This window comes from Castor canadensis, chromosome 10 (genome assembly GCF_047511655.1).
Source record: "Castor canadensis chromosome 10, mCasCan1.hap1v2, whole genome shotgun sequence".
NCBI classification, from domain to species: domain Eukaryota; kingdom Metazoa; phylum Chordata; class Mammalia; order Rodentia; family Castoridae; genus Castor; species Castor canadensis.
The window spans coordinates 65,410,707-65,424,114 of record NC_133395.1 but is presented as its reverse complement, the minus strand read 5'-3'; the positions used below and the strand labels follow the sequence as shown (position 1 = coordinate 65,424,114).

The window sequence follows — 13,408 nt, the reverse complement described above, 5'->3', positions numbered from 1 at the left end:
TCTTACTGCAGATCTTAGGAACCTGAATAAACATTTTTTTTTCTTTCCTTATTAAGTTGAGAGCGTCTACCTTTTCCTTTACAGAAAGCACTTTATGGCTTCCCTTGGGCACATCTGAGTGGCCAGCATCATACTACTGTCCTTTGGGATCATTGTTAAGTAAAATAAAGGTTACTTAAACACAGGCACAGTTACTTTAATGACTAAGATGACTACTGAGTAATTAACAGGTGGGTAGCATATACTGTGTGTATATGATGGACAAAGGGATGATTCCCATCCTGGTTACACAGGACAGATGGTATGAGATTTCATCATGCTACTCAGAACATCGAGCAATTTTAAATTTATGTATTTTGTTTATTTCTGGAATTTCCATTAATATTTTCAGATTGAAGTTGACTGCAGGTAACTGAAACATGGGGGACTGATGCATGTACTTTGTTTTGTTTTTTGTTTTGTTTTTAGAAAGATTTCCATCTAGTATGATTATGACAGAATGAAAGTCTCTGTGCTTAAAGAAGTAAGCGGCAGCCATTGGACAACGTCTGCCTGAGAAGTACAGTAGGACTCTATATACAGCTCCTTAGCTATGTAGACAGTGACAGCATACTTGGGACTCTTTTGCAAGCAGCATGAATGAGAATATGTCATTTCATCCTTCTTTCTATTGCTCATTATTGGCCTTATGAAAAGCAACAGACAGTAAAGTCAGTATTTCTGAATGGCGAGGCTCCCTCCAGGGAAGAAAAGCTGATCACAGGAGGCTCCAGGAAGGTGGCAGCTCCCAGAGAAAGAGAAGGGTTTCTGTTGGAACCCTGAATAATGGCCCATTTTTCTCTTCCCACTAAAAAAATAAAAGTCTAAATTTGAGCATGGTAGTGCACATCTGTAATCCCAATACTCAGGAGGCTAAGACAGGAGGATCACAAATTTGAAGCCAGCCTTGGCTGCATAGAGAGAACTGGTCTCCAAAAGAAAAGTTTATATCCTGCTGACACTCATCAGAATCTCTCCCAGGAATGCTTCCAACTCTCATGTAGTCTGCAATCTTTGAAAGGTTTGTGTGTGTTTCATGAGTAATTTTCATGTCTGACCTAGACACTACTTTACATTCCTTCTCCAGGTTCCACTTGTCTTTTTGGTTATTAGCATTTTTACTTCCAATATCATTTTTGGAGAAGATCAGCAAAGGAAATCAAGAAACAAACAGACAAAAAAAATCTCTGGATCACTTTTAAAAAAAGGAATCAAATCCCAATAAATTTTTTTTTGTAACTAGGTATGGAAACCTGTTGTGCATTGGGTATCATCATCTTTTCTTATCTATGTAAAGGTACTCAAAGCCTCACTGAGAGTGACTTGACACATCCCCTGTGATCAATGGCACATGACGATTTTGTCATGTTGATCTGACAGCCCTTGTTCAGGGAATGAAGGGAGACATGACTCATGGGGACTGTGCCCATGGGTCCCAAGACGTCTAAGAAGTGGATGAGTGCCTGTAGACTCTCCTCAGTGTGGTGTTTGTGTTGTATAGAAAGCATCTATACAAGAGAATGGCCACCTGTCACAAGCCATTCTCAGCCTAGAGATGTTTAAAACAAATCCACTCTCCCTATCTCTCACTGTTGGCCCATTTGATTGGGGCTACAGATTCCCAGCTGTCTGGTGTTGTCATTCTGCTTGTTACAAATTCTTCAGCTTTTAAGCAAAGATCAGTGATGCCAGAGCTTCCTAGAAGGCCCCTGTCAATAGTAAAGGCTGTGCACCATTCCCGCCATGCTGGACTACAGCAGCAATATGGAAAACTGCCATGGCCCCAGACCATTACAAATCTATAGCCTTGCTCATGATACATATGGATTAAAATATACTATGGCCTTGGGACATCTGTACCAGGCAGAAAGCAGACACAGAAGCCCAGCTCCCCCCACACTTGATTTGCAGTCATGGACTGTTCCTTGCCTGCCTTCTTTCTTAGCTTGTCTCTATCATGGGAATAAAAATAGCCAAGGGCTACAGAAGGCAGGGGTCATTTACATATTTGGAATTGGTTTGTTTTTATGCATGGTTCCCAAGACCGAGTCTGTGATAGGAAGTTAGAATGGCTACAGGGTAACAGGACAGGCTTTGGGATCAGCTGGGGGTGGACTAGAATCCTAGCTCTTCCAGTTACTGGTCCTATAACCTTGAGATGGATGCTTAACCTTCACCTGTAAATTCAAAGATGAGTTCCTGTGAGGATGTAATAAGAAAGCACACATAAGTCATGGTTCTCAACATGAGATTATAGACTGGCCTGGGAACTTCATGAAAATTTTCCAGTTCTCCCCAAACGGGTTAAACCACAAACTCTGAGGGTGGGACCAGCAGTCTGTTTAACAAGCCCTTCTCGTGAATCCAATGTAGTCTGAGAAGCACTACGTACTCTAACACAGTGCCTGGAACACAAGATGTGCTCATGTGTCCTTGTAGAGAGCCTAAACACAAGTAATAGTTGGAGGAGTTATTGATTTGGAGCCTAATACATCAACTAATTATTTTGCTGGGGCACAGAGAGAATCTGCACTCTCTGGTGTAGTTTGCTGTAACGTTGCATTCTTGCTTATCAAATGGGCTTGATGTAAATTAGACAGTGCACAGGTCTACAGGACCTTCCCATTCCACCCCATCCCAGCCCACCGCTCTCTGTGCAGGCACAGGAAAACTGTCCTGGGCAGTCATAGAGGCTGCAGCTGGCACCTCTCAGGCAGCAAATGTGAAACACTCAAGGTTTGGAGGGAAATTCTGGGCCTACCTGCTTCTCTTCATTGGCCTCAGAAGCCAACACTTGCTATATTTTGTTGGTTAGTTATCTGGATATTTTTTCTTGGCTGAAAGTTGTAAAATAATTTTTAATCCTTCTCTTTCTTTTTTCTTTTTTTTTTTTTTTTTTTTTTTGGTGGTGCTGGGTTTGAGCTCAGGACTTCCCACTTGCTAAGCAGGAACTCTACTATTTAACCTACTCCACCAGCCTAATTCCATTCCCCTTTCTGAGACAAAGTCTCACTATGTAACTCAGAATAGCCTTAAATTGATGATTCTTCTGCCTCTGCTCCTGAGTGCTGGGATTACAGGACTATACCACCATGCCCAGCTCTTTTCAACCCCTTGATGAGACTAATATCCATGGTGTTGCCATGGTTACCTAAAGTCTAGGGAGTGTTACATGACAACTCTGTGATATGTTGACTCCAGTAGACCAGTGCCTGGGATCAACACTCATCTGGTCATTCCTAGGAGATAACTTTGCTGGACCTTGAGCCCATGAGGGTGGAAAAGTTCTTTATAAGTGGTCTCAGGGGTTGTGCAACCTATCCATCCTGACAAACAGAAAGAAGATACTGAGTTCCCCAGACACGGGATATCCAAGGGGTTCTGTTAATGGGGGAGAAACCTCACTTGCTTTGAAGATGATGAAGGTAGAAAATCTCATGTGGCAAATATGAAAAAGGCGTGTACAAGCCAGAAAGACGATGCTATTCATCACAGGTTTTAGCACCACTGCTGATAGATAGAAACTTCCCATGTAGCCTCCAACCATAAGCCAGGAAGCATCCCCAAAAAGGAAGAACAACAAAACAATCCATTTAATATGACTTGAACAGTAATCATCAGTCATTCCATCATTAAACAAACATTCATTGAGTATGCACTAGGCCTGGGGGTCACACAGGAAACAGAAGATACCATGAAGCAGTACCAAGGAAGAGCCTCAAAGCCAAAGCTGATGTCTAAGGGATTTGTGCCCTTGACCAGACAAACTGCCAGGAGGCCAGATAGAAAGATGTCCTCCTGCAGATCTGGAACCCAGAGAAAGAACCAAGACCCCTGAGGAGATAATGGACAAAGTGTGAGGAACCAAAGCTGGTAAATAAGCAAGGACAAGCCATGAGTGGCCTCCTAAGTGTGCTCAGGGGCTAGAAATTGGTCCTAGGGTCTCCCAGAAGAAGGTTTGCAAGCAGTGAGCCAACTGTAACCACACAGGATGGCACTGCTGACACTCACAGGCCATGGATTCTAAGTCAGATCTGATTCTCAGTTCCCTCTGCTCTTAGCTCACCTCCTTGGGCTGGTTCCTCAACTTCTCAGTGCTTCAATTCCCTTGTCTAGAAAATGGAGATTCCATTATCTTACAGGGTTTCAATAAGGAATAAATGGCATGAATGCAGGTGAAAACAATGAGTATCACGTTTAGGGTACCAACTCACAATAAACATTAGTTGCAATTATTGTGAATACCACAGGGCAAATACTAACTTGGTGTTGGCACAACCCCTGCCCCGCTCCTGCCCATCAAAGGGAATTTCGCCAGTCCATTTTCCCTCCTTTCTCACTTCAGCTGGCTGGGATTGGAGCTGAAAGAGTCATCCAGTCCATGCTAAGAGATGCCAGGAGCTGGAGTCCTAAGGGATCATGTGATTGCAGACAGGCTTTCCAGTCAGTTTCTCCAGGTAGGTGAAGCCTGTCTCACCTGAGAAAGAGGAGACACTGAGCTCCCAGACAAAAGGTATCCAAGGTTTTTTCAATGGGACAAAAAAAGTTGGCCTGCTACTGTGGGATGCAGGAAAGTAGAGAAAAACGATGAGGAGCTCAGGATAGGATTAAATTTTGGGGTTTCGTGTCCAGCTGGTAACAGCTGAGGGTGATAGGAGAGTGAGTGGGAGGCTTGAGGGAATTCAGTTTGGAATTCCATTTGGATCCTTTTTAAGGCTTTTTTTTCCAAAAAAAATGCAAGAATGAAATTCCCTTTTAATTAGTTTGACTCTTATCCTGTGTTTCTGAATCGTTGACTCCATGTGGAGACTGGGCCAGGCGAACTCTTATCGCCAGGATTTAGTAGGCTTAGAATGTTGAAATGGGTGTGTACATACCGACCCCTCAGGGCGTTCTGGGGATTAGATGTGCTAAAGCACATTGTCTCCATGGGCTTTCTCTAGATTATGCTACAAACAACCCTCAAATCTGAGTGACTTAGGACAGCAAAGTTTTCCCTCTGGCCCCTGTTTGTGTGCACTGTGGTTTGGCACCCGTCTTCACCCTGGGAACCAGCAGAAGGGACCCGCCCTGATCTGCACCACATAGGGTGGGGACAGAGGGAGGAGAAATGGAATCGCAGTGGCTCTGGGAGATTGAACTAAGACATCTGTCACTTCCAATTCCATTCCATTGGCCAAGCAAGTCACACATGTCGTCACTAGGGTGAGGAGCATGATCATCCCACTGGGAAGGGTAGAAGAAGAAAACACTCAGGAACCAGGAACAAGAACACATCTGCCAGACATGAAGCACTGAGGAAGTGCTGGGCGCAGGGGACACCCTCCATGCACTGTTCCAATCATTCATATCCAGCTCTAAAATAAATACCCACCTCTTGAGGAAGTTGGAGGATGAAGGGACGCAACACAGGTAAAGCCCTTAGCCTAGGGCCTGGCACCTGCATGTAGTTAACAACTGGCAGATTTGAGGGACTCTTTAAGGGAACAGGATTCCATGCAGCCAGGAAGGGGAGACAATGGTCACTGCAAGGAGGCATGTGGTTACTCGAGCTGGAGGGTCTTTGCAGCCCCCATGGGAAAGGCTGCCCCTGCTCCAGGGGATCAGAGACCAGAGCAGGACCCCAGAGAGCCAAGGTAAACACCAGTTACTGTCCAGCTGGGATGGACACCTTTGGCCCACCTGTAGATCAACAGACAGTTCCCTGTTTGTGCAGTGGGAGAAGCCCTGAGCCCCAGGGCCAAGCCAGGAGTTATGTGGCCTCTGGGACAGGAAGTCCAGGATGCCTGTGTCAGGGCCATGGCACCTGCTCCTCCACTCTGGATTCATTTAGTCCTTGTCTGCACACCACATTGGGAACTCCAACTTCCCAGAGCACTGCCCGCTCAGCAAGGTTGTCTGTCCCACCAGTAAGGCCCAGCCAGGGAGGAAGAGAGTCCAGGGCCACAGGTCTTAACAAGTTTGTTTTAAGGGGTCCTTACACCACCTTTATCTCTACCACTCCCTACCATACAACCTTCCACAGAGTTCCCTATTCCTCCCCCAAGACACCCTTCTCAATCATTCCATCCACAAACATTTCCTGGGAGCCCTTCACATGGGAGGCCTAAGCTAGGTGCAAGGGATAAGGCAGCAAATGTGTCCTGCTCCTGTACGGGTGATGCTTTTGCTGGAGAAAGCAAGAACCAAGAGGAAGACATAAAATAGTCTCTATTTAGCTAATGGCAAGTGTATTAGAAAAAGAGCCAGGGGCCATGTTGGCTGCAGTAGTTTATTCAAGGTTTCCTTCCTCCACCAGCCAACTCTCCCAGACCACAGGTTAGGGAAAGTCAGGGAACCTTCTTTGTGATTCTGTTTCAGTTACCCTGAAGCTGTTTGCAAGAGCCTGTTAACCACACCCTTCTGATGTCTCTGCCCTTGAATCCTGCCTGAGGTCCATCTCCCATCTACCGCTTAGCAGTTGTGTGACCTCAGGCAAGCTACTTCACTGTCTGTGCCTCAGTTTCTTGATGTGTGAAATAGAAGTAATAATGCTATCAAGCCCAGAGTTGTAAAGATTAAACAAGTTAAAATATGCAGTGTACGCAGTCAGCTAGGATGGACCTGATAGTAAGACCTCCAAAAGTGCTTGCTGTGTTGTTGTGATGTTATTACAGGCCTATTTACATTCATTTTAGTATTACACTATTTTTATGCTCTGCTAAAAATGCTACCGTCTTTTATCTACCAGTCTTGAAGGATGTGTCTCTCCAGCTGCCTGCTCCAACAGACTCTACAGGTTTGTCAACAGGAGTTTTTTAATTGCATAAATAATTCATGAATGCATCCTGATTGAAAGAGTTAGGCAGCACATAGAACAAAGCCTGAAAGTCCCTTTGACACTGGCCCCCAGCCCCTCCCAGAGTCACCGATGGGGTCCTCTCCCACTGACACAGGCACTAATACAATAATTTTTTCAAAAGTAGTACCACACTGAAATTTGCATTCCAATCATTACATAACAGGCTTATTTTCTGTCATATATATTTTGGAGATTTTTCTGTGATGACACAGTAAGTCTGCTCCATTCTTTGAACACTTCAAAAAGGATGTGCCCTAATTTGGCTTCACAAATCCACTATTGATAGATGTTCGTGCTGTTTCCAATCCCTACACACACACACACACACACACACTTTGAAGGCCACACTACAATCGGCATCTTTGTATACAACATCTTCACACAGGCAGATGAAGATTTCTCAGAATAGAGTCCAGTAAATAGATTTGCTGGGTCAAACGGCATGTGAATTTTCTGCCCACTCACCTTCCCCATGTACAATGCTACCAGCTTTAGGGGAAGTTTTGTTTTGGCTTTATTTATTTGTTTTTGTTTTCAGGAAGGGATCATTTTTATTTATAGGAGAGATTTTCTTAGAGAAGCATCATGGTTTTCCCTGTCAATGAGAAAAAGTTCTCTATTCTTTTCTTTCTGGAGACTCAGCAACTTAGCTATATAGCTCTCTCCCTCCCACCTATCTCCCTCCTTCTCACCCTCCCAATCCCTTCTTCCAAACACACATTTGGGACAGAAAGCCCCAAAATGTCACTAATTGATTGATTTGGGGTGTTATTTATACTAAGGTGTGGAAGACTGAGCCTCCTCCGCTGTGGCTACCATAGTTTGTTTTCCTGTCTAAGGGACTGTTGGTTGCAGACTCAACCTTGGTGGCTACAGAACTACATTTCCCAGGATGCATTACAAGTAGAGACAGCCAATGAGGCGCAAGTGGAAGTTGAGGATTGTGTACTTTTAGGAAAGGCTCTGTGAAGGAGCCAGCCTACCTGGGAAGGGAGCTTTTTGCTTGTTGCTCTTATCTTCCTACCTGAAGTTAGGGGGTGATGTACCATTTGGATAGGTATCATTAGCCTTAGGGCTGAGCAAAGTCTTAGAAGATCCTTCAGGACTTGTATTAAAACTCTTAGGTGCTATATTTTGGAGACAATCAGGGATACCAAGAGGCAAAGCCTATTTACCTATCTGTTCAAAAATAGGTAGATATTTAAAAAGCTCATCAGTCAAACTTGCATGTTCCCATCTAAGTACTAACCAGACCCAACCCAGCTTAGCTTCCAAGATGAAACCAGCACATTCAGCAGGGTATTCCTAGTGAATATCAGCCTTGCCTGAAATAAAGAAGTGATGCCTGGAGCTCTAGTTGTCATATGAGACCATGAGGTAATCTTCAAGATGGAGCCAGCACTAAGTATGACGGACGAGACAAAACTTTGGTCTCTAATGAATGTGAGGCTGTCATACTTTCTAAGAACTGCGGATTTCTCATCACAGAATTCCATGTATTTAAACTTAATCAACTGTTGGCAATCCTTTTGGCCCACTGTGACACACACACATACAAAGTCTATACGTTTTGTGGTTCAAAAGGGCAGTCTTCATTTTATAAATTTGGAACTGCTTTAAGGGATTCTCTGAAGAACGCTCCATCACCCTGAGGCCTTTTCTAAACAAACTCCCAGTTGCCAGCTCCCCTGTTGTGGTTAACATTGTATTTTTGCACAATTCTGCAGGCATGGCCTGACACTTTTTGTTCTGGACACTCTCAGTGTCTCTAGCAGATTTAACTTGGGTTAAGTTCAGAAGTAGCCACATCACTCTGTATGGTACAGGGTCCCACCCCTGGATCCTGTCAAGCTACTAAGCTCCCAGGTACAAATCACAGAGTCTCCCAAGATATGATTCAGAAATTCAAAGGAGCCCACATCTGAACTTTGCACCTGGTATAAAACAGGACATGGGAAAGTTTTCTATAAGGCTGTTCAGTACAGCCTTGTTTATAATGGTGTAAAAATACAAACAATCTGTGTCGCACAATAGAAAATTAATTTTAAAAAACTGTGCTACATCCATCCAAGAAACTACTAAGCTGCTATTTGAAAAGATGATACAGAAACTTGCCAGCAATGTTCAAAATGTAGTAAGTGAAGAGCATATATTATATGGTCTTTGTACTGTATAAATATGTATTATGTATTTGTATGTGTTTGTATAGATGCAACAGGATAATCCTAGAGGGCTAGGTGTCAAAAACTTTATCATGAGCATTTCTAAATTTGTGGGCAATGCTAAACTTTTTCCTCTGTGACTCCATGTATGTATTTCAAATTTTCTATAGTGTGTATTATTTTATAGTCAGGAAAAAACAATACAAATATCTATTGGTATCATTATCTGTACCTATCTTGCCATATCTGTGTTTTTAATATATTCTAGGTATAAGCAAAGGATGAGCTAATGAGAAAACTCCAGTCTGGAGCTTCAAGTTCATGAGCAATTCTTAAACAATGGTTCAAAGCCAAGGCTGGAAACTTAACCTTGCTGAGTTTGTCGTGTCACAAGCTCCTGGCCCTATGTGACTGACCAACTGCAGGAATACAGACTAGAGAAGGCCACTCACTGACTGTGGCCTTTATGACACTGTTGGCCAGGGCCTGAGGCTCCTCTGCCTCCAGCTCCCTGTCCCTTCAGCTCGCTTCCCTCCCACTGACTTGGCTCTCCTCTCTGCCTCTGCCCTGGATCCCTCCACTCCCTTCCCCAAGAGGAGTGTGTCCTGCTGGCTCTTGCCTTCCAAGTGTGTGCAAAAGGGACTTTCTCTATTGCTGCCCCACTCTGGGACGTTTGCAACCAACAGTCTTCTGGGGCCTCCAATAAAGGCTGCCTTCCCTAGCCTGGGCCTCCATCCTCAGCTCAGACACAGGAGCAGGGCAGCTGAGCCCAGCACTGGTTCTCAGGGCTGCAGGGCACCTCCTGCCCCTGATTCAGCATGATTCTGCAGGAGGCTGAAGTCGTAGCATCTTGCTCCCCACGTTGGATCTGCCCATCACTTCGCCTGGCTGGGGAGAAGGGGCCTCCGCCTGTCAATCACTGTCCACTGCCTGTGGCTCTCCTCACCTCTCCTTATTGGCCTCAGAGAGACAGAAGCCACTCTTCACAGAGGAATCCTGCCACTGTGCACATCACTACTAGGGTGACACAGGGACCCCACCACCTAAGCATTAGCAAATTTAAAACATTAGGTCCTCTTTACTTAACTTAAATGCACCAGCCTGTCCACTCCAAAGCCCCTGGTTTGCAGCTATTTTCAAATGAATGAAACCAGAACCACGGTCTAACTGTGGAGTTGTAAGTAAGCAACATCGCTGGTCTGGAAAGAAACAGCTCCATTCCCTGTCTTGACCCACAAGAGCCTTCCCCAAGCTGCTGTTCTTCCAGAAAAGCCTTCTCCAGACCTCTGAACAGCCTTGGCACAGGGCCAGTGTGAGCAGCTAGGAGCTCTAGGCAAGGCAGGCGGTTCTGCAGGACAGCCAGAGGAGTATACCAGAGAGCTGCCATTTTCTTGAGGGGTAACACTCCTGCTGGGCCAGGCAGCTCACAGAGAAGGTAGGAATGACCGCTGTTTTACAACTACCCTAGTTTTGTTACTGATTAGCTGAGTGACTGTATCTCAGTAGCTCAAACTCTGTGAGCCTCAGCTTCCTCCTCTGTAAAACAGGCATAAATTGGGTATGGTGGTACATGTCTGTAATCTCAGCACTTGGGAGGTTTAGGCAAGAAGATCTAGAATCCAAAGCCAGCCTAGGATACATGCTGAGATCCTGTCTCAAAAAACCAATAATATAAAAACCAACGACAATAATAATGATACAATGAACTTGATACCAGTAGTCACGTGGAAGGCTGCTGTGCAGTTTAGCCTGTGCAACACAGCACACTTGGGTCAACGCTTCCCAAGTGCTTAGCACAGTGCCTGGCACAGAGCAAGGGCACAGACAAACATTAGCTGTATGGTGACAGGACTGTGTTCCCTGTGACCACCTCCAGCACCCTCTGGGGCCCCCACAAACAACAGAAGCAAGAGCACTAAATTGATTGCTCCTGACTCCTATGCCAGCCTCTCACATACACTGATCACAGCCTACAAAGGACCACTTTTAAGGAAAGGCGCTAAGTGTGCTCAGAACCTAAATGTTTGCCAAATGCATGCTTGACTGGACAGACTGCAAACAGCTCAGGGCTGGCGTGTTCCTCACAAGAGAACTGAAATGCACATTCCACTCACATGGGGACTCCAACTCTGGAAGCACCGGCAGGCTTAGCTAGGCCAGCAGGTGTAGAGCTGGCTCTAGCCCTTCCTTTGCATGGGTCACTTGACCTTCCTGTGCCCCTTACCTGTGAATTGTGTACCTCAAAAATAGCAAGTGGTAGAGTGCCTTCCTAGCAAGCATGAGGCCCTGAGTTCAAACCCCAGTACCACTGAAAAATAGCATAAACTCCATGGGACTGTTGTTAAGAATCAGATGCCACACTTTCGTGTGAATCCCTTGCAAACTGCACATGTTCCATAATATTAGTTATTATTGGTATTTGTTGTCAGAAGACAGGCGTTTGATCTTTACCTGACCATGAGCTATACACTAAATTTTGAAGCCATCCTAGCCATCTTTGTGCTCTATTCACCTCTATAAAATGGAGCAGCCTCTGCTCAGCCTCCTGAGATGACTCCAGTGATTAAATGGGAGATCAGTGAATGTGCTCTGGATCACTCTAGCTGTACTAGGTTGGCATCTCTTACAGTGCCTGCTACATAAATGCTTGTTGATTGAACAGATACAAAACTTTAGGTACAATTGTTAAGTGCTTGCCAAATGTTTCAGTTTCAATCAAGGCACTTTTGAGTAACTTTGAGGATTGTAGCTGATCACTACACTTGGGATTACAGGCCAGGAACCACACTTAATCCTGTTTGTTGTATCCATTATTTTTAGGAACACGAGCCAATGCAGTCAAGCCAAACACATCTCAGCCACTTCAGTCTTTGGGTCCTGCCTCCCAGCATCCTTGGAACAACTCTTCTGTTAATCTAACAAATGAGTAGATCTATAGCAGCTGCCCCATGATTGTGGCCTGGGATCAGGGTCATTGTTAAAATGAAGAGCAAGTTGTCTTCTCTTTGTCTGGCAGGGCTCAAGGTCAGCTTCTTCACTTCTGGTTCCACTTTCTCTAGAGTTGTGCTCCAACTGTGTGCTTGTGGTTCTTCTTCTTAACCAAATGCAGTCTGGAGAGCTGTCCATTTTAATGGCCCCAGGTCAGCAACTTGCCAAAAAGGAGGGGAAAAATATAGAGAAGAAGCTGAAGAAGGAAGATGTCAAGGATAAGGAGGAAGTTAAATGGGAGGAGGAGGAAGAAAAGGAAGAAGAGGAGAAGGAAAAGAAAGACAAGACAGAGGAGGAAGAGACAGAGGAAGAAGCAGCATCAAGTTGGATCAGACCAGGTGACTTTTTCATCTCAAAGACTATGTTTCCTCCAACAAGGGAAAGTTTGGTTTATCTCTGTTTGGTATTTGTTATTGACAGTGTCACAGTGTGTAGCCCAAGCTGGCCTTGAACTCTCCGTCCTCCTGTTTCAGCCTACTGAGTGCTGAGATGACAGGTAAGCACCACCACACCTAGTCCTTTTATTAATGAAATGACAAACAGCAAGCCAAATGAGGGAAAAATGGTTTACTGCAAGACACACAAAAGCAGAATAAACAAAAAGAATAAGCAAGAAGACTATATAAAAATATAGGTAAAAGAAAATTACTGTCAGCCAGCTTCTTGGCTCAGTCACACCTTGTGCTACAAGAGAAAGCTCAAAATGGAGTTAGTGCTGTCAAAGCAGTCACAATAATGACAATTAAGACACAAATTTACTTAGATTTGCAAGAGTCATAGCCCAGCAAAATATATCACCACAGAGGGGTAAAGAGAAAGAAGAGGAGGAAAGAGGAAGGAAAGAAGGAGGAGAGGGAAGCAATGGGTTGTTAGTAAGAGACCATTAGCACTGACTAGTCGTGTCTTGGCGTGCCCCTCCAGAGCTCTGGAATGAAGCAAATCTGCTCAGAGCACTCCCAGAGCACAGTAATTCTAACAAAATGAAGTTGCTGTTCCAGGAATTCATTGCAGGAAATCTTTTCCTGGAAAGTTCTTCTTTCCCACAAAGAAAAAAAGCCTGACTTTGTGAATCTGTTTAAGATTACAGGGACTTTGGGTTGTGGAGGCACCCTGAAGGCATCAGGCCTGACTTACCTTGTGGGCCCCAAGACAGAGCAGGGAAGAGAACAGACAGAGCGGCAGGACCAGGTGGGTCTTTGGTCCCTCCCAGGTTTCTTTCCTCTCCTAAAAATGGAAGTGACAGCCTCTGTTTGGGTTCCACCACAGTAAATAATCTCATACATTCAAAAGTGCCTTGCACATCTTAGAGAATAAGGTTCTTTAAATACCTTGTTACCATCATGTATGACTGTAATGTCTCTGCTGTATAATCAAGCAG

General features: G+C 44.7%; 1 long non-coding RNA gene across 5 annotated transcripts in view; it reads right to left on the bottom strand.

Annotated features, from left to right (window-relative positions):
• Positions 1-13,408, bottom strand: part of LOC141411472 (uncharacterized) — a 250,731-nt gene that overhangs the window by 178,247 nt on the left and 59,076 nt on the right. The window lies entirely within an intron of this gene.